Raw genomic sequence first — 21,458 nt, 5'->3', positions numbered from 1 at the left:
CCCTAAGCCATCCCAATCAGGGCAAAATTTAATCTTTTGTCTTCTAGAATTTTTATAAAACCACTACACTTACAACACAAACAAGAAGCCAAGAACCATCATCATCATCGATCGCGGCTTCCCAGCAGCCGATCGATGCCGATTGCGCGCTTACTCTCGCGAGTGCGTGATCTCCCAGCTAACCGTACGCACATAAGGCACGTATGCACTAGATATTGGGCAATTTCAAAACCGAAGGCCGATCGTTGGATGATTACCTAGCACAAAACACAACATGCACATCCACCGATTATGTTTATGCTCATCATCACATCAACATACCGGACCGACATCAACCATGCCAGCATCAAACTAATTTCCCGTTGGGGAAATCAAGTCGAGCAGCCACCCTGGCGACGCCCCGGTACTCACTCTCCAATCTCTTATCGGCCGACGCCAACTAGAGCCGTGAGTGATAAAGCGAGGCGCGATCGGTCAGGCAATATAGCCGATCGTCGCCCGCGGATCATCATCAGTCACTGGTTTATCGTAAAGGAGACCGCGTCGATCGTCAACCCGATATATTTTCCGCCAGACGATCGACCTGAAGAAGAAGTTTAGTTCGAGGAATTTCTGTGGTGAAAACCGTCTCACCAGTGTAATTTTTTGCGGATTTTGTGATGTGAGCGTAAATTTAAATGTAATTTTGATTGTTTCGCCTAGGAGGAAGAACAAGGCGTGGAATAATAACCGCACTGGAGTGCGAGGTGCCGCGACACCGTAAATTGGTCGTGGTGGAGAGGTAGAGTGGCGACCCTCCCTCGTGTGCTTAATTGGTGTTAATTTGAGTTTTTTTGTACTTTTTGTGTGCTAGTGAGGTGGCGTCTACGATCAGCATGGAAAGCATGGCCATGCTGGAGTAGATAGGAGTACTTGAGATCGGTAAGAAAAAGCTGCTAAACCGTCTCTAAAATAAGTCCCAAAATGTGCTTCGTCCCTGAAATGTGTGCTAATTTCTATTGTCTGCCATTGTGCAGGCCTTCATTTCCTGTTTCACAAGCTGAATTCCCGAATCATCAAAATCAAAACCATCCAAAGATAAGGAGAACAAGAAGAAGGAAGATGAGTCAGGGAAGAAGAGTAAGAAGAAATCGAAATCTAAAGATGATAAGGGAGGTGCACCTGATTTAGACCTTGATAAGCCACCTAATTTAGATGATGTTAAGCCGGATGACTCTGAAAAACTTTTGCCACCTGGATTTAACATAAAATCAGCTTCTTTTGATAATGTTAACTTTTCAAATAATCCGTTGTTTTACAACATGAACACTTCTGGTAGGGCGAATAAGAAGACTTTACCAATTTCGCAGTGGCCCATCAAATACAGTGGCACAGACAATGGTATAGGGTTAAATTTGTTTTTGCGCAGAGTAGAATTTTTTGCTCATTCTGAGCGGGTGACTAAATCAGAGCTTTTTGAGTCAGCACATTTGTTACTGGTTGGGCCAGCTCAGGATTGGTTTGTCTCGAAGTGGCCGACTTTTAGGAATGAAGATTGGGATTTTTTCATTCATGCTTTGAGACATCAATACCTACCGAACAACATTGATCATTACATCAAAGTGAGATCGTTTTCTATGTCACAAAACAAAAATGAAACTTTTTCAAACTTTTTGGTCAGGATGGAGCAGTTCTTTTGTGCCGAACTACACCACTAGCTGAAGAGGACAAATTTGATATTATTTGGCACACCATGAAGTGGCACTACAGGGACAGGTTGGCGCTAATCAAGAGAAAGGGAATGAGCATCAATGAGCTGGAAGATCTGTGTGGCAGAATTGATAATTGTAATGAAGGGTTGATGAATCGTCTTGTACAGTCGTTTGATAACCAAAATATTCACGAAATCATTACGGAAGGACCATCTACGAGTTACAAACCGCAAGAACCTCATGAGCGTAGGAAAAATCAACAAAATCAGAGCCAGGTAGTTAATCAAAGTCGTGAGAATAGTCATGTAGGTCAATCAACAACAAGAAATGATCAAACAAATCAACAAAATAGTAACCGATACAATCAAACAAACCAAAATGCCACAAGAAATAGTCAGTTTAACCAAAATCAATCAAATACAGGTCAGTCAAGTTCATACAATCAAAACAACTATAGAAACAACCAGCAACAACAACAAAATTACCAGAATACAAACAGAAATCAAAGTACTCAAGAAAGAGGAAGAACGCAAGAAGAGTTCTATCCAGAGAATGGTTGGAGATCGTTGAATAGGGAACAAATTTTGCACTATTACAAACAACCTGATGGTCGTATTTGTTTAAATTGTCGTAAGTTTGGACATCATTTTAGTACTTGTTATTCTCGTCGTAATGTTTTTGTTGTATTTGTGGTTTGCCAGAATTTCATTATGAGGAGTGTCCGTTCTGTGAAGAAAAAACAGGCGAAGGGAAAATTGAAGGAGGTGGTTTTCCCCTCCCCCGCAAATCCTCCAGTTTGTAGAACTGAACCGATGATAGATTTATTTCAGCAAATAGCAGATGAAGTTGATGTGGGTGGAGAGTGTGCATCTGATTCAGAGCATTCTGATAGGGAATATGAAAGGACATTTGAAAGTGTGAATGAAGTTTGTGTTGATTTTAGTGGCGATCAGCGATATTTTCTAAAATTCAATGTTTTAGGGTTGCAACTGCATGGATTGTTAGACAGTGGTAGTAATGTGTCAATTGTAGGAGAAAATTTTGGAAATCTTACTAGCTTTTTGGAGATTCAACCGTTAGAGAATGAGATTTCAATTTCGACAGCGAGTGGTGATCCGATGGATGTTTTAGGTTTTGTTGATGTACCTTTTAATGTGGATAGAGTTACTAAAATTTTACCTTGTTTAGTTGTACCAGAGTTAGACAACAGGTGCATACTAGGGATGGATTTTTTTAAACTGTTTAATATTACTTTGTCATTTTCTGGTTGTGATCGTAATAATGTGTGTTGTATTGAGCAGTCAACTTATTTTGTTAACAATACTGAATCTAGTCAAAATCTAAATCCCGATTCTCATGTCCTCACTGCTGAGCAAGCAGAGCAATTGAAAGTAATCTCTGATTCATTTAAGGTGTCAAAACCAGGGACTTTAGAAACGTGTAATGTAATGGAACACACAATTGAACTTAGTGATAGCACTCCAATTCATCTTAATCCACACCCATTTTCACCTGCGATTCAAAAGAAAGTTTATACAGAAATTGATCGTTTACTTAAGATGGAAATTATAGAACCTTCAAGATCTGACTGGGCTTTGCATGTTGTTCCAGTTCAGAAAGAAAGCGGTGAAATGAGGCTGTGTCTTGATGCTAGAAAATTAAATGCAAAAACAATTAGAGATGCTTATCCATTGGCTAGTACGATGAGAATAATTAGTAATTTAGGCAAAAACAAATACTTTTCTGTGATAGATTTGAAGGAGTCGTTTCTGCAAGTGATGTTGTCTGAGGAGTCTAGAAGATTGTGTAGTTTCAAAATAATAGGAAGAGGTTTATACCAATACAAACGATTACCATTTGGACTAATAAATAGTAGTGCAACTTTGTCCAGGATTTTAGATAAAGTTTTGAAAGAGGGAATGTTCGAGCCATATATTTTTCCTATCTCGATGACATTATTGTTGCGACAGAGACTTTTGAAGATCATGTGAAGTATTTAAAAATTGTGTCCGAGTGTTTACGTGAAGCAAATCTGTCTGTGAATATTGATAAATGTAAATTCTGTCTGCGTAAAATCAAATATTTAGGTTTCATTCTTTCTGAAGAGGGCTATCAACCCAACCCTGAGAGAGTAGCAGCGATCTCCAAGTTTGTTAGACCGCAAACTCCAAAGGAGATTCGCAGATTTTTGGGAATGGCAGGATATTATCGTAATTTTATTCCAAATTTTGGCGGGATTTCGGCCCCAATCTCAGATTTGCTCAAAGGTAAACCCAAGAAGGTTCAGTGGAACGATCAGGCTGAGCATGCTTTTATTAAACTAAAAGAATGTCTCATGTCTGAACCTGTTCTCGCTAATCCCGATTGGTCGAAAGAATTTAAAATTCAAACTGATGCAAGTGATCTTGCCATTGCAGGTATTTTAACGCAAGAGGTTGAGGGGAAGGAACATATTATTGCCTATTTTTCCAGGAAGTTGAGGTCGTGTGAGAAAAAATATGCTGCGACAGAAAAGGAAGGATTAGCTGCACTTGAATCAATTGATCATTTTAGAACATATGTTGAGGGTTCACATTTTGAATTGATTACAGACTGCTCAGCGGTAACATACATTCGAGATTCTAAGTGGAGGCCAGGGTCACGGTTGTCTCGCTGGTCAGTGCAACTGCAAGGCCATGCGATGACCATTAAGCATAGGAAAGGTAAGGAGAATATTGTCTGTGATACTTTGAGCCGAGCGGTATGTGCTATCTTCACTGTTTCCACGTCAGCTTGGTTCACAAATTTGAAACAAAAAGTAACTAGCAACCCCGAAGACTACCCGAATTTCAAAATTGAGAATGGAGATTTACACAAATTCATCGCGGCAAGATCAGACTTTGAAGGTAACCGGTTTGAGTGGAAGTTAGTTGTTCCACCAGACAAAGTCACACAGTTAGTCATAGAACAACATGAGCAACTAATGCACCTAGGAACTGATAAAACGTTAGAAAGAATCAAATTAAAATATTACTGGCCAAAAATGAAATCAGATGTGAAACGAATTTTGTCTAAATGTGCTAAATGTAAACAAGCAAAATATCCAACTGTTGCAACTGTACCGCCGATGGGGAGCATAAAAATGCTACTCGTCCTTTTCAAATGATCGCGTTAGATTACATAAGTGGTTTTGTTCGTAGTAAACATGGTAATATGGATTTGTTAGTTTGTTTAGATATTTTTACAAAGTTTGTCAGATTATTTCCTGTGAGAAAGATAAGTGTTGAGAGTTTAACTGAAATTATAGAAAAGAATGGTTTTAAAATACGGTTCTCCGCAAGTTGTGATATCGGATAATGCTGTGACGTTTCTAGGCAACAAATTTCAAGATTTATTACAAAAATATCATGTTCATCATTTTAAAAATAGTCGGAGACATTGTCAAAACAACCCTGTAGAACGCGTCAACAGAGTTATATTAGCTTGTATTAGAACGTACTGCCAGGAAGATCACCGAGTGTGGGATAGTCGCTTATCAGAAATAGAATTTGCAATTAACAATACAAAACATTATTCAACCGGATTTACACCTTTCTTCTTAGCGCATGGTTTTGAGTCGGTTCTAGATGGGAGAGATCATCATCAAGGTGGTCAAACTTCTGACCCATCACCTGACCGATTTGTCCAGCAGAGAAGGGCAGTGCTTGGTCCGTTGTATGAAAAAGTGATTGAAAATAACAGAAAACAATTTGATAAATACAAAAAGAGTTATGATAGCAAACATAAAACTGTACCGCAGGGATTTAGTGTTGGTCAAAAAGTGTATAAGAAGAACTTCAAAATTTCAAGTGCCCCAGATAATTATGCAGCTAAATTGGGCCCAGTTTATGTTCCATGTAAAGTGATTGGGAGAAAAGGCGCTTCATCTTATGAGCTAGCCGATGAAGAAGGAAGAAATATTGGTATTTTTGCTGCTCAGGATTTAATACCCGCATAGATTCGTACTAACTGATTAGGTTTCAATTTTAATGTGTTGTGATTATTTATTTAAGTGAAATTAGTGTGATGTAGGATGATTGATAGTATAAATGAGGGTTGGCCACCCAATTAATGAGTGAGATTGTTTGATAGTGAGAGTGATTGGATAAAAATGATTGAAGTGATTTAGTGTTGATTTTAAAGTGTGTGAAAGTTTAATTTATTATTTTAAAGTGTTGCATGAACGACTTTGAATGAATGGGATGAATTCAATTTTACCTAGGAATTTTTGAAAGACTGTGTGTACCAAGAATGTATTTATCGAAACCTAATTGAATGTACTGAATCAAGAATCCAATTTATGATCAATGAACAAATGGACTATCAAAAAGAAAAGAACGGTATCATAATAAGACACTGGGATTGTTTTAACTGTGAGTTTATTAAATTGGATTCCGCTTGTCTGTTGTGGGAGAGTGGGTTACGAGGAGTGTCTAGCGACCACAGCAATACTGGTCTTAGATATCTTCCTTTGGTTGATACTAATCCCATATTTCTGTCTGGTGTGGGGGTATTGTAACCTGCCTGCTGCAGTTTACCATCGCAACAGTAGGAGTCTGCGAATAACAAGAAGAATGCCCTAAGCCATCCCAATCAGGGCAAAATTTAATCTTTTGTCTTCTAGAATTTTTATAAAACCACTACACTTACAACACAAACAAGAAGCCAAGAACCATCATCATCATCGATCGCGGCTTCCCAGCAGCCGATCGATGCCGATTGCGCGCTTACTCTCGCGAGTGCGTGATCTCCCAGCTAACCGTACGCACATAAGGCACGTATGCACTAGATATTGGGCAATTTCAAAACCGAAGGCCGATCGTTGGATGATTACCCTAGCACAAAACACAACATGCACATCCACCGATTATGTTTATGCTCATCATCACATCAACATACCGGACCGACATCAACCATGCCAGCATCAAACTAATTTCCCGTTGGGGAAATCAAGTCGAGCAGCCACCCTGGCGACGCCCCGGTACTCACTCTCCAATCTCTTATCGGCCGACGCCAACTAGAGCCGTGAGTGATAAAGCGAGGCGCGATCGGTCAGGCAATATAGCCGATCGTCGCCCGCGGATCATCATCAGTCACTGGTTTATCGTAAAGGAGACCGCGTCGATCGTCAACCCGATATATTTTCCGCCAGACGATCGACCTGAAGAAGAAGTTTAGTTCGAGGAATTTCTGTGGTGAAAACCGTCTCACCAGTGTAATTTTTTGCGGATTTTGTGATGTGAGCGTAAATTTAAATGTAATTTTGATTGTTTCGCCTAGGAGGAAGAACAAGGCGTGGAATAATAACCGCACTGGAGTGCGAGGTGCCGCGACACCGTAAATTGGTCGTGGTGGAGAGGTAGAGTGGCGACCCTCCCTCGTGTGCTTAATTGGTGTTAATTTGAGTTTTTTTTGTACTTTTTGTGTGCTAGTGAGGTGGCGTCTACGATCAGCATGGAAAGCATGGCCATGCTGGAGTAGATAGGAGTACTTGAGATCGGTAAGAAAAAGCTGCTAAACCGTCTCTAAAATAAGTCCCAAAATGTGCTTCGTCCCTGAAATGTGTGCTAATTTCTATTGTCTGCCATTGTGCAGGCCTTCATTTCCTGTTTCACAAGCTGAATTCCATCATGGCTGGAGCCGTGGTGTGGAGCAGTGCGCTGCTGTGCATTCCTGCCGACTGGACGGCGGGGCTAATGCACCGGATGGCCGGCGTTCTCGCCGGTGACCAAGCTGGGTTCTGCCCGGGCAGCAACGTTGTTCCGGATCGTCGAGGGATACACGGGGATCACACACACACACACAGGTTTACACCCGCAACTCTAGTTTTAAGGACGCCAACTAGGTTTAATTCGTCAATATAGATGTAAGTACGCTAAAATCCCTCTTTTATTTCTGTGTAGGTTGAATTTATCCTTGTCTTGGGAGGGCTGGTTGATTATCTGGGATTCTGTTGGAATTCGACCCATTTTTATTGTTTGCTGTGTTCTTTTGCATCTGTGCAGGAAATAGTACTCCTGCTATTCAATAGTCCTCCATCTTGTCTCATGCTCGCACTTTCCCTGGAAATGGGAGGTGACAACCTCTGGAAGTAATCCGAGTACGACAGCTCCAGGACCTGCGGCTTTCGTAAAGACGGTCCTTCCAGAACTGGATGTTTAGGTAATACTCGTCAAACATGTCCCGCAACGAGAAATGGACTGCGAACCCTAGGGACATCCCACACTGTCCCATCATCACTTCCGGCACATAATGCTGCTGATGGTCGTAAACCGCCGACATTGAGTGCAACATGCCGCTTCTCGTCGTTTTCCTCTTCTGTTGGATCACTCTCCTCACCGTTTAAATTAACTTTATCGTACTTTTAATGTAGCAAATTTTGACCACTTTTTCTTTCAAGAGTAAGTTACTTTTGACATTACAGTAATATTTTTTTGTGTGTAGCAATGGAACCGTCTGGAGCATTTGTATTTTAACACTGGAACGCCCAACGCATGTCAAACTTTCACGGACGCCCGAGCCTCCAAAAAAATGGAAAGGTAACTTCTGGATTTTTTTGAAAAGGTCCAATAAACCAAATTTTCAGTTTTTGCTTTTTGGGTGTTTTTTAATACCCCTGACTCAAGGCGGTTTGAAAAACACCCAAAAAGCAAAAACTGCAAATTTGGTTTATTGGACCTTTTCAGAAAAAAAACTCCAGACTTCAACTTGCTGGTTCTCCTCTGGGATGGGACTGGGACATTGTATTTCCACGAATGCCCTGGACACTATTTGCCGTGGTTATAGCGCCACAACTCGCTCTCACACGGGTGAACTAGTTACACAAAATGGCTTCTTTGGTCATGGGGAAGGCCTCCACAAAGTTTGAGCCAAATAAAAAATACATTTAAAAATCCACTTTCGGGTTTGTTGGAGAATTGCTCTCCTTATAATTTTCTTAAATTTAAAAGTTCTTCTTTTTAATGCTTCTTTAAGATCAATTTTGTACATCGAAGCCCGCCAAAATGCGGGGTTGTATTGTAGAGATTTCAATGCTCATTACTGAAAAATATTTTGAATTCAATTAGCTTTAGAGAAAAACAAATGAAAAATCGTGACGGCTTTTATGGACTAATGCATCAGTTCGCAATATATTTCTTTCAAGATATCTTTAATCGCGGCGCAGCGAAGAATTGCTTCATCTTCCCGATGTCGATCTTGCTTTACGGTGAAATTAGTCGCTCGCAATTATGTGTGGAATCAATCATATAAGAGCAATTCTAGCTCAAATCAGGAATTTTTCTGGTACTTTTGTACCCGACCCTCTCCGATTTCAATGAAACTTTGTAGACATCCTAGGCCTATATCAGGCATTTTTGTGTATATGGAGCCAATAGTACTCGAAAATAACATTTGAGAAGGGCGTAAGGTATTTAAATATTTTTGTATTTTGCAATTTAAAAATTACTGTATCTCGAAGCCGTTGCAACGTATGAAAAAGTGGTCAAAGACAAACTTGTAGGAAATTGGACGGGCTTTCTGAAAAAAATACACTGAAACAAAAATACACGCTACTTCTATGAGATTTTTCAGTTTTTAAGTTTAAAAGTTAAATTTGATGGTGATGTCACGATTTTTTTTCGCTCAAAATTTTTGACGAAATAGCTTATAATGTTACAAAAAGACTCACGAAAAATGCAGGATGGTATGTCTCTCTTAAAAAATACAAAAATCATTTACTACAACTGTTTTTTTGAAAAGTGGTCTAGACGTCAAAATTTTTCAGAATCGATAGTGGGAATCGATTTCCCAGACAATTTTACATAAAAGTCTCCATATTGACCATTGTCCTATGTCCAATCCTTGGGAAGATACAGCGGTTTAAAAAAAAATGTTGAAAAAATGGGTTTTTTGGTGGTTTTTGGCAATTTCTATATGACAGACTTGGTTTTTCAGTCTCGTTAATATTTTTACCGGAAAGCTCGTCCCATTTTCCATAAGTTTGCCTTTGACAGTTTTTCAATTTGACTTGTCTTATTATTTACGTAAGCTTATTTACTATCCAGGTTTCTACCACACTGAAAAAAATATTCTATTTACAGTTATGAGCGATGTAATTAAACTTATATCTGTAAGCCCATACAAATTCCTGATTTGAGCTGGAATTGCTCATAATTTGTATAGAGACGAGTTTGCATTTTGCAAAAACGCTCAACCAAACCACAATAATATGATATTCGAACTTTACGATTCGTGAGCTTGAATAAAAATCTTAAATTTGTTTTATGGTAAATTGAATCATCTGACAATTTTCAACTGGGCAGACCTGTTTCAAATCACAACCAAAAGTAAACGTCCTTTCAACTGGCTATGATGATGTCCATGAAGTTGGACTCTCCTCCCAAAAAGGACCATTTCTTCAAATTCCCTCAAGAGACAACACAGCTTGCTCAAAGTTCCTGTGGCAAAGTTTAAAAGTTACGCCGATAAAATTCCCCTCCCTGTAACCGTCCCCTTAGGTCCTCCTCCCGAACTCATCCCACGGGAGCAATGGTCTGTAATTGTGTGCACACAGAAATTCAACCTCAGGGAGTGTGGGCTGTGGTTATGTTTTGTAATGTGCTGTAAAAAAAAGAGGGCTCTGAATTGGGTGAAATTAGATTTGGCTTGTCAATTAAGGGGTGCGCGCGCCCGTGTACGTGACGAAGAGGGTGAAATTATCCTGGTTTTGTGCGGTTGCAAAAGGGATTAATTCGTTTTGTGGCACGTTAAAACTCAAACAACCCTAACGCTGTCCTTCTGGGGAATTGCGAAGGGGGACCCGGCGGCGATGACTTACGACGTGAAATGGACTAATTTGAATTGCTCCTCTTTGAGCGATGCTCGAGGGCACAATGTGGTAAATATTAGCCTTTTTATTGTTTCTGGTAATTTACATCTGGTACGATTGTCTTTTTTAGAAGATATTAAATAAATTTTAATATTTTGGAAAGTAAAAAGTATTTTTTTCGGGCCCGTATTTACAAAACGGGTTCAATAGCTAATTCTTGGTTTTATCCCTTATCCCCGAATCCCACTTTCCCGAATCCCATATCCCCGAAAATCATTTCCCCGAAAATTCCACATCCCCGAAAATCATTTCCCCGAAAGTGCCACTTCCCCGAAAATCATTTTCCCGAAAATTCCACATCCCCGAAAATCATTTTCCCGAAAATTCCACATCCCCGAAAATCATTTTCCCGAAAATTCCATATCCCCGAATGTCATTTACCTGAATGGCCATTTTACCGAACTGCCGTTTTCCCGAATTTACATATACCCGAATGGTTACTTTACCAAAATATCATTTTTTCCGAATGATGACCTACATATAAACTAAATTGTTATTTAGGGTTTTTTATAAAAATATGACGTTAATATTAAATTCTCCTACGTGTTTTGTAAGATTAAAAAAAAACAAATAACTGTAGAAGGCCATTAATAAACCACGCGGACACTTCAAGAGTGCGGGGTATTGAGATCATCCACGCTCCATAAAAAAAGATTTTTTTTGTAGCGGCCATTTTCAGCAAAGGACAATTTTCCAAAACGGTATCTACGTGGTAAGGATAGAACAGCAACGATAGCTTCATGCGACGACTCGATGCGCAGGATTCAGTTTGTTCTAGATTTTGTTTATCTGAACTAATTTGTCTTTATCAATTTTGGCTAGATGAAGGCTTTGAACAATTATTTTTTATTTTTTTACGTCCAATTCGAGTTCTGCGACCAACACTTTTAATCAAATCTAAATAGTAAATTATTGAATTACAAAAAGCATTTTTTGAATATTTCATCACCGCCATTTTAGATTTAAAATAACTAAATCACTTTAAAGTAGTTTAGGGGCTATACTTAAGCTCGACAGCTGATTTTGGTTGCCAAGGTCCCGAGTAACAATTACAAATTTTTGCGGTAGTCGGGCCTGAACGTGTGTCAAACACGTTCTGACCTGAAATCCCTTTGGCCAGTTGTCGCACTTACATCAATTTGAATATTCAAAATTCAAGTGAAGCTCGGAATTTTTTGAACGTTCAATAGAGTAATCAACGTTCGTTTGTATTGCGTGTACGTACACAAAAATTGAGTGAGGTTAAATTTTGTCTGCCATCAAAATAAAATGGTGCACTAGTGTGCGTACGCGAAACGTCATAAAGCTCTATTGTGGACATGATACTTTATTGATCGCTACTTCCCCGAACCCGGTTAGGCGGGTATGGCCGTTGTCCAGAACCGCGCGCGGTTCTGGGCAACGGACATACCCGCCTGACCGGGTTCGGGGAAGTGGCGTTCGGGGAAATGGCCGTTCGGGATTATGGTCCTTCGGGAAAATGGTTTTCAGGGATGTGGAAAATTAGGGGAAGTGGCCATTCGGGAAAATGGTTTTTAGGGGAAGTCGCCATTCGGGGATGTAGCCGTTTGGGGAAATGGATCGTTCGGGGAAATGATTTTCGGGTAAATGACATTTCGGGAAAGTGTCTTTTCGGAGATGTGGCATTCGGGGAAATGTCTCTTCGGGAATGCGGGTTTCGGGGAAATGTCATAGATTCCTAATTCTTAACTTAATGTTAACATGTTGAGGTTAAGGCTATCGGGCAGCAAATCCAAATTTTTTGGGAGAATATTTATTTCTCGAATTCTAAGATGTTTTTCAAAAAACCGTCTTTAACATATGTTGACAACATCCCAAAGTATCTCTGGGTAAAATTTGAACATGATTCATTGAGTTTTACGTAAAATATTGGCTATTTAGTGGCATATTTTGGTAGTATGTCGAATTCGCATGAATATTTTGTACATATAAAACACAAATTTAGGCATGATATTTTATTAGGTTGTAGTCGAGATAATTCCCTACAATTTGGTGTATAGAAAGTCATAGTTTGCCTAACAAATATTTGCATATTTGGCTATTTCCGAAAAAAATTTGAAAGCAAATATTTCCACGTGTTTTTGCACTCTCACGCTCTCTCCCGCTTTTCTGCTGTTGGGTCCGATTACAGTGATGCCAGAATAATTTCTTGTATTTCTTCGTAAAAGTTTATGGTACAATATTTTTATTTTGAACATAATATTTGGTGAAACTATTTTTGGGAAAGTCGACAAAATAGCATGTGACCACCGGCATGTTATGTCAGTTATGTCGATTTCTTGTTATGTCGACTAAGGGTTTTGTGATCATGGTATGTTGATTGTCGAAAAATATTTTATCATCAAACCTTCGGACATCTACTAGTATGAGGTATTTTCGACTTGGAGGTCATGCTTGCGTAGCTTCAGGGTGTCTCGGGAATTTTGTATGTAGTGATGTTTTAGGTCATCCAAAGATACTCTATTGTTCCTGTAGAGATGTTTGAAGTTCTCCAAGAACTTCCGGAAGTTACGGCCCAAGGATCTACCGTCGTAACAAGATAGAGGTGGTTGGTTCCTGACCTCACGTCATATACGGATAGCCTCAGGGAGGTTCAGGGACTTGTCAACCGATACGTGGTGATGTTCTGGGTCTTCTATAGAGTCCCGGAGTTACGGCCCATGGATCTACCGTCGTAACAAAGTAGAGGTCGGTAGTTTTTGACCCCAGATCATATCCGGATATCTTCAGGGAGACTCAGGGACTTGTCTACCGATACGTGGTGATGATCTGGGTCTTCTGTAGAGTCCCGGGAGTTACGGCCCATGGATCTACCGTCGTAACAAAGTAGAGGTCGGTAGTTTTTGACCCCAGATCATATCCGGATATCTTCAGGGAGGTTCAGGGACTTGTCTACCGATACGTGGTGATGCTCTGGGTCTTCTGTAGAGTCCCGGAATTACGGCTCATGGATCTACCATCGTAACAAGGCAGAGGTCAGTGGTTTTGACCTCAGATCATATCCGGATAGCCTCAGGGAGGTTCAGGGACTAGTCTAACGATATGTGGTGATGTTCTGGGTCTCCTGTAGAGTCCCGGGAGTCACGGCCGATGGGTCTACCGCCGTAACACGGCAGAGGTCGGTGGTTTTGACCTCAGATCATATCCAGATAGCCTCAGGGAGGTTCAGGGGCTAGTCTACCGATACGTGGTGATGTTCTGGGTCTTCTATAGAGTCTAGGAGTTACGGCCCATGGATCTACCGTCGTAACAAGGCAGTGGTCAGTGGTGTTTGACCCCAGATCATATCTGGATAGCCTCATGGAGGTTCAGGGACTTGCCTACTGATACGTGATGATGATCTGGATCCTCTGTAGAGTCCCGGGAGTTACGGCACATGGGTCTACCGTCGTAACAAAGTAGAGGTCGGTAGTTTTTGACCTCAGATCATATCCGGATATCTTCAGGGAGGTTCAGGGACTTGTCTACCGATACGTAGTGATGTTCTGGGTCTTCTGCAAAGTCCCGGGAGTTATGGCCCATGGATCTACCGTCGTAACAAGGCAGAGGTCGGTGGTTTTTGACCCCAGATCATATCCGGATATCTTCAGGGAGGTTCAGGGACTTGTCTACCGATACGTAGTGATGTTCTGGGTCTTCTGTAGAGTCCCGGGAGTTATGGCCCATGGATCTACCGTCGTAACAAGGCAGAGGTCGGTGGTTTTTGACCCCAGATCATATCCGGATATCTTCAGGGAGGTTCACGGACTTGTCTACCGATACGTGGTGATGTTCTGGGTCTTCTATAGAGTCTAGGGAGTTACGGCCCATGGATCTACCGTCGTAACAAGGCAGAGGTCGGTGGTTGTTGACCTCAGAATCATATCCGGATATCTTCAGGGAGGTTCACGGACTTGTCTACCGATACGTGGTGATGTTCTGGGTCTTCTATAGAGTCTAGGGAGTTACGGCCCATGGATCTATCGTCGTAACAAGGCAGTGATCGGTGGTTTTTGACCCCAGATCATATCTGGATAGCCTCATGGAAGTTCAGGGACTTGCCTACTGATACGTGATGATGATCTGGATCCTCTGTAGAGTCCCGGGAGTTACGGCGCATGGGTCTACCGTCGTAACAAAGTAGGGGTCGGTAGTTTTTGACCTCAGATCATATCCGGATAGCCTCAAGGAGATTCGAATACTAGTCTACCAAAATGTAAAGGTATTTTTGATTTTCTGTAGTGTCCCAGGAGTAAACAATATAAAAATACAAAAATACAAAAAAAACAAAAATACAAAAATACAAAAATACAAAAATACAAAAATACAAAAATACAAAAATACAAAAATACAAAAATACAAAAATACAAAAATACAAAAATACAAAAATACAAAAATACAAAAATACAAAAATACAAAAATACAAAAATACAAAAATACAAAAATTTAAAAATATAAAAATATAAAATATAAAAATATAATATAAAAAAATAAAAATATAAAAATATAAAAATATAAAAACATAAAAATATAAAAATATAAAAATATAAAAATATAAAAATATAAAAATATAAAAATATAAAAATATAAAAATATAAAAATATAAAAATATAAAAATATAAAATATAAAAATATAAAAATATAAAAATATAAAAATATAAAAATATAAAAATATAAAAATATAAAAATATAAAAATATAAAAATATAAAAATATAAAAATATAAAATATAAAAATATAAAAATATAAAATATAAAAATATAAAAATATAAAAATATAAAAATATATAAATATATAAATATATAAATATAAAATATAAAAATATAAAATATAAAAATATAAAAATATAAAAATATAAAAATATAAAAATATAAAAATATAAAAATATAAAAATATAAAATATAAAAATATAAAAATATAAAAATATAAAAATATAAAAATATAAAAATATAAAAATATAAAAATATAAAAATATAAAAATATAAAAATATAAAAATATAAAAATATAAAAATATAAAAATATAAAAATAAAAAAATATAAAAATATAAATATATAAATATATAAAAATATAAAAATGTAAAAATATAATAAATATATTATTATTCAAGAAAAAACTAATCTGATGTAATATTGAAATAAATTATTCGGGAATGTAACAGGTAATCACCAGCTCAACTAATTTGAGGTTGCTATACTCAAATATGACTTCAAAAATACCCCAAAGCACACAGAACGACGCCATCTTGGATTACACATTCCCTGTGTACTCTGGAGTATTTTTGAGGTCATATTTGAGTTTAGCGACTCCAAATTAGTTAAACTTCAGATGCTGATTGCTTGCTAAACTTCTGTATAAACATTTCCAATATTCTACTACCACCATATTGGACGCCATCTTGGATTACACATTCCCTGTGTACTTTAGAGTATTTTTGAGGTCATATTCGAGCTCAACGACCCCAAATTAGTTAAATTTGAGATGCTGATTGCTTGCTAAACTTCTGTGTAAACATTTCCGATATTCTACTACCACCATATTGGACGCCATCTTGGATTACACATTCCCTGTGTACTTTAGAGTATTTTTGAGGTCATATTCGAGCTCAACGACCCCAAATTAGTTAAATTTGAGATGCTGATTGCTTGCTAAACTTCTGTGTAAACATTTCCGATATTCTACTACCACCATATTGGACGCCATCTTGGATTACACATTCCCTGTGTACTTTGGAGTATTTTTGAGGTCATATTTGAGTTTAGCGACCCCAAATTAGTTAAACTTGAGACGCTGATTGCTTGCTAAACTTCTGTATAAACATTTCCAATATTCTACTACCGCCATATTGGACGCCATCTTGGATTACACATTCCCTGTGTACTTTGGAATATTTTTGAGGTCATATTTGAGTTTAGCGACCCCAAATTAGATAAACTTGAGACGCTGATTGCTTGCTAAACTTCTGTATAAACATTTAAAATATTCTACTACCGCCATATTGGACGCCATCTTGGATTACACATTCCCTGTGTACTTTGGAATATTTTTGAGGTCATATTTGAGTTTAGCGACCCCAAATTAGTTAAACTTGAGACGCTGATTGCTTGCTAAACTTCTGTATAAACATTTCCAATATTCTACTACCGCCATATTGGACGCCATCTTGGATTACACATTCCCTGTGTACTTTAGACTATTTTTGAGGTCATATTCGAGCTCAGCGACCCCAAATTAGTTAAATTTGAGATGCTGATTGCTTGCTAAACTTCTGTATAAACATTTCCAATATTCTACTACCGCCATATTGGACGCCATCTTTGATTACACATTCCCTGTGTACTCTGGAGTATTTTTGAGGTCATATTTGAGTTTAGCGACTCCAAATTAGTTAAACTTCAGATGCTGATTGCTTGCTAAACTTCTGTATAAACATTTCCAATATTCTACTACCGCCATATTGGACGCCATCTTGGATTACACATTCCCTGTGTACTTTAGACTATTTTTGAGGTCATATTCGAGCTCAGCGACCCCAAATTAGTTAAATTTGAGATGCTGATTGCTTGCTAAACTTCTGTATAAACATTTCCAATATTCTACTACCGCCATATTGGACGCCATCTTTGATTACACATTCCCTGTGTACTTTAGAGTATTTTTGAGGTCATATTCGAGCTCAGCGACCCCAAATTAGTTAAATTTGAGATGCTGATTGCTTGCTAAACTTCTGTATAAACATTTCCAATATTCTACTACCGCCATATTGGATGCCATCTTGGATTACACATTCCCTGTGTACTTTGGAATATTTTTGAGGTCATATTTGAGTTTATCGACCCCAAATTAGTTAAACTTGAGACGCTGATTGCTTGCTAAACTTCTGTATAAACATTTCCAATATTCTACTACCGCCATATTGGATGCCATCTTGGATTACACATTCCCTGTGTACTTTGGAATATTTTTGAGGTCATATTTGAGTTTAGCGACCCCAAATTAGTTAAACTTGAGACGCTGATTGCTTGCTAAACTTCTGTATAAACATTTCCAATATTCTACTACCGCCATATTGGATGCCATCTTGGATTACACATTCCCTGTGTACTTTGGAGTATTTTTGAGGTCATATTTGAGTTTAGCGACCCCAAATTAATTAAATTTGAGATGCTGATTGCTAGCTAAACTTCTGTATAAACATTTCCGATATTCTACTACCGCCATATTGGACGCCATCTTGGATTACACATTCCCTGTGTACTTTGGAATATTTTTGAGGTTATATTTGAGTTTAGCGACCCCAAATTAGTTAAACTTGAGACGCTGATTGCTTGCTAAACTTCTGTATAAACATTTCCAATATTCTACTACCGCCATATTGGATGCCATCTTGGATTACACATTCCCTGTGTACTTTGGAATATTTTTGAGGTCATATTTGAGTTTAGCGACCCCAAATTAGTTAAACTTGAGACGCTGATTGCTTGCTAAACTTCTGTATAAACATTTCCAATATTCTACTACCGCCATATTGGATGCCATCATGGATTACACATTCCCTGTGTACTTTGGAATATTTTTGAGGTCATATTTGAGTTTAGCGACCCCAAATTAGTTAAACTTGAGATGCTGATTGCTTGCTAAACTTCTGTATAAACATTTCCAATACTCTACTACCGCCATATTGGACGCCATCTTGGATTACACATTCCCTGTGTACTTTGGAATATTTTTGAGGTCATATTCGAGCTCAGCGACCCCAAATTAGTTAAATTTGAGACGCTGATTGCTTGCTAAACTTCTGTATAAACATTTCCAATATTCTACTACCGCCATATTGGATGCCATCTTGGATTACACATTCCCTGTGTACTTTGGAGTATTTTTGAGGTCATATTTGAGTTTAGCGACCCCAAATTAGTTAAACTTGAGACGCTGATTGCTTGCTAAACTTCTGTATAAACATTTCCAATATTCTACTACCGCCATATTGGATGCCATCTTGGATTACACATTCCCTGTGTACTTTGGAGTATTTTGAGGTCATATTTGAGTTTAGCGACCCCAAATTAATTAAATTTGAGATGCTGATTGCTAGCTAAACTTCTGTATAAACATTTCCGATATTCTACTACCGCCATATTGGACGCCATCTTGGATTACACATTCCCTGTGTACTTTGGAATATTTTGAGGTCATATTTGAGTTTAGCGACCCCAAATTAGTTAAACTTGAGACGCTGATTGCTTGCTAAACTTCTGTATAAACATTTCCAATATTCTACTACCGCCATATTGGATGCCATCTTGGATTACACATTCCCTGTGTACTTTGGAATATTTTTGAGGTCATATTTGAGTTTAGCGACCCCAAATTAGTTAAACTTGAGACGCTGATTGCTTGCTAAACTTCTGTATAAACATTTCCAATATTCTACTACCGCCATATTGGATGCCATCTTGGATTACACATTCCCTGTGTACTTTGGAGTATTTTTGAGGTCATATTTGAGTTTAGCGACCCCAAATTAGTTAAACTTGAGACGCTGATTGCTTGCTAAACTTCTGTATAAACATTTCCAATATTCTACTACCGCCATATTGGATGCCATCTTGGATTACACATTCCCTGTGTACTTTGGAGTATTTTTGAGGTCATATTTGAGTTTAGCGACCCCAAATTAGTTAAACTTGAGACGCTGATTGCTTGCTAAACTTCTGTATAAACATTTCCAATATTCTACTACCGCCATATTGGATGCCATCTTGGATTACACATTCCCTGTGTACTTTGGAGTATTTTTGAGGTCATATTTGAGTTTAGCGACCCCAAATTAATTAAATTTGAGATGCTGATTGCTAGCTAAACTTCTGTATAAACATTTCCGATATTCTACTACCGCCATATTGGACGCCATCTTGGATTACACATTCCCTGTGTACTTTGGAATATTTTGAGGTCATATTTGAGTTTAGCGACCCCAAATTAGTTAAACTTGAGACGCTGATTGCTTGCTAAACTTCTGTATAAACATTTCCAATATTCTACTACCGCCATATTGGATGCCATCTTGGATTACACATTCCTGTGTACTTTGGAATATTTTGAGGTCATATTTGAGTTTAGCGACCCCAAATTAGTTAAACTTGAGATGCTGATTGCTTGCTAAACTTCTGTATAAACATTTCCAATATTCTACTACCGCCATATTGGACGCCATCTTGGATTACACATTCCCTGTGTACTTTGGAATATTTTGAGGTCATATTTGAGTTTAGCGACCCCAAATTAGTTAAACTTGAGATGCTGATTGCTTGCTAAACTTCTGTATAAACATTTCCAATACTCTACTACCGCCATATTGGACGCCATCTTGGATTACACATTCCCTGTGTACTTTAGAGTATTTTTGAGGTCATATTCGAGCTCAGCGACCCCAAATTAGTTAAATTTGAGATGCTGATTGCTTGCTAAACTTCTGTATAAACATTTCCAATATTCTACTACCGCCATATTGGACGCCATCTTTGATTACACATTCCCTGTGTACTTTAGAGTATTTTTGAGGTCATATTCGAGCTCAGCGACCCCAAATTAGTTAAATTTGAGATGCTGATTGCTTGCTAAACTTCTGTATAAACATTTCCAATATTCTACTACCGCCATATTGGACGCCATCTTGGATTACACATTCCCTGTGTACTTTGGAATATTTTTGAGGTCATATTTGAGTTTAGCGACCCCAAATTAGTTAAATTTGAGACGCTGATAGCTTGCTAAACTTCTGTATAAACATTTCCAATATTCTACTACCGCCATATTGGATGCCATCTTGGATTACACATTCCCTGTGTACTTTGGAATATTTTTGAGGTCATATTTGAGTTTAGCGACCCCAAATTAGTTAAACTTGAGACGCTGATTGCTTGCTAAACTTCTGTATAAACATTTCCAATATTCTACTACCGCCATATTGGACGCCATCTTGGATTACACATTCCCTGTGTACTTTAGACTATTTTTGAGGTCATATTCGAGCTCAGCGACCCCAAATTAGTTAAATTTGAGATGCTGATTGCTTGCTAAACTTCTGTATAAACATTTCCAATATTCTACTACCGCCATATTGGACGCCATCTTTGATTACACATTCCCTGTGTACTTTAGAGTATTTTTGAGGTCATATTCGAGCTCAGCGACCCCAAATTAGTTAAATTTGAGATGCTGATTGCTTGCTAAACTTCTGTATAAACATTTCCAATATTCTACTACCGCCATATTGGACGCCATCTTGGATTACACATTCCCTGTGTACTTTGGAATATTTTGGAGGTCATATTTGAGTTTAGCGACCCCAAATTAGTTAAATTTGAGACGCTGATTGCTTGCTAAACTTCTGTATAAACATTTCCAATATTCTACTACCGCCATATTGGACGCCATCTTGGATTACACATTCCCTGTGTACTTTGGAGTATTTTTGAGGTCATATTTGAGTTTAGCGACCCCAAATTAGTTAAATTTGAGATGCTGATTGCTTGCTAAACTTCTGTATAAACATTTCCGATATTCTACTACCGCCATATTGGACGCCATCTTGGATTACACATTCCCTGTGTGCTTTGGAGTATTTTGGAGGTCATATTTGAGTTTAGCGACCCCAAATTAGTTAAATTTGAGATGCTGATTGCTTGCTAAACTTCTGTATAAACATTTCCAATATTCTACTACCGCCATATTGGACGCCATCTTGGATTACACATTCCCTGTGTACTTTGGAGTATTTTTGAGGTCATATTTGAGTTTAGCGACCCCAAATTAGTTAAATTTGAGATGCTGATTGCTTGCTAAACTTCTGTATAAACATTTCCGATATTCTACTACC

The 21,458-nt window shown here is 38.2% G+C and overlaps 2 long non-coding RNA genes across 2 annotated transcripts; both read left to right on the top strand.

The window, feature by feature from the left end:
- The first annotated feature begins 292 nt into the window (after nt 1–292).
- On the top strand, nt 293–1,047 carry LOC119767724. Its single transcript, XR_005277679.1, has 4 exons — nt 293–637; nt 703–781; nt 854–921; nt 1,017–1,047. It is a non-coding gene; the product is annotated as an uncharacterized LOC119767724 (long non-coding RNA).
- Nucleotides 1,048–6,342: 5,295 nt separating this feature from the next.
- On the top strand, nt 6,343–7,551 carry LOC119767234. Its single transcript, XR_005277407.1, has 4 exons — nt 6,343–6,924; nt 6,990–7,068; nt 7,142–7,209; nt 7,305–7,551. It is a non-coding gene; the product is annotated as an uncharacterized LOC119767234 (long non-coding RNA).
- The last annotated feature ends 13,907 nt before the right edge of the window (nt 7,552–21,458 follow it).

Source organism: Culex quinquefasciatus, chromosome 2 (assembly GCF_015732765.1).
Source record: "Culex quinquefasciatus strain JHB chromosome 2, VPISU_Cqui_1.0_pri_paternal, whole genome shotgun sequence".
In the NCBI taxonomy this organism is placed as follows: Eukaryota; Metazoa; Arthropoda; class Insecta; order Diptera; family Culicidae; genus Culex; species Culex quinquefasciatus.
This window is presented reverse-complemented; position numbering and strand designations above follow the sequence as displayed.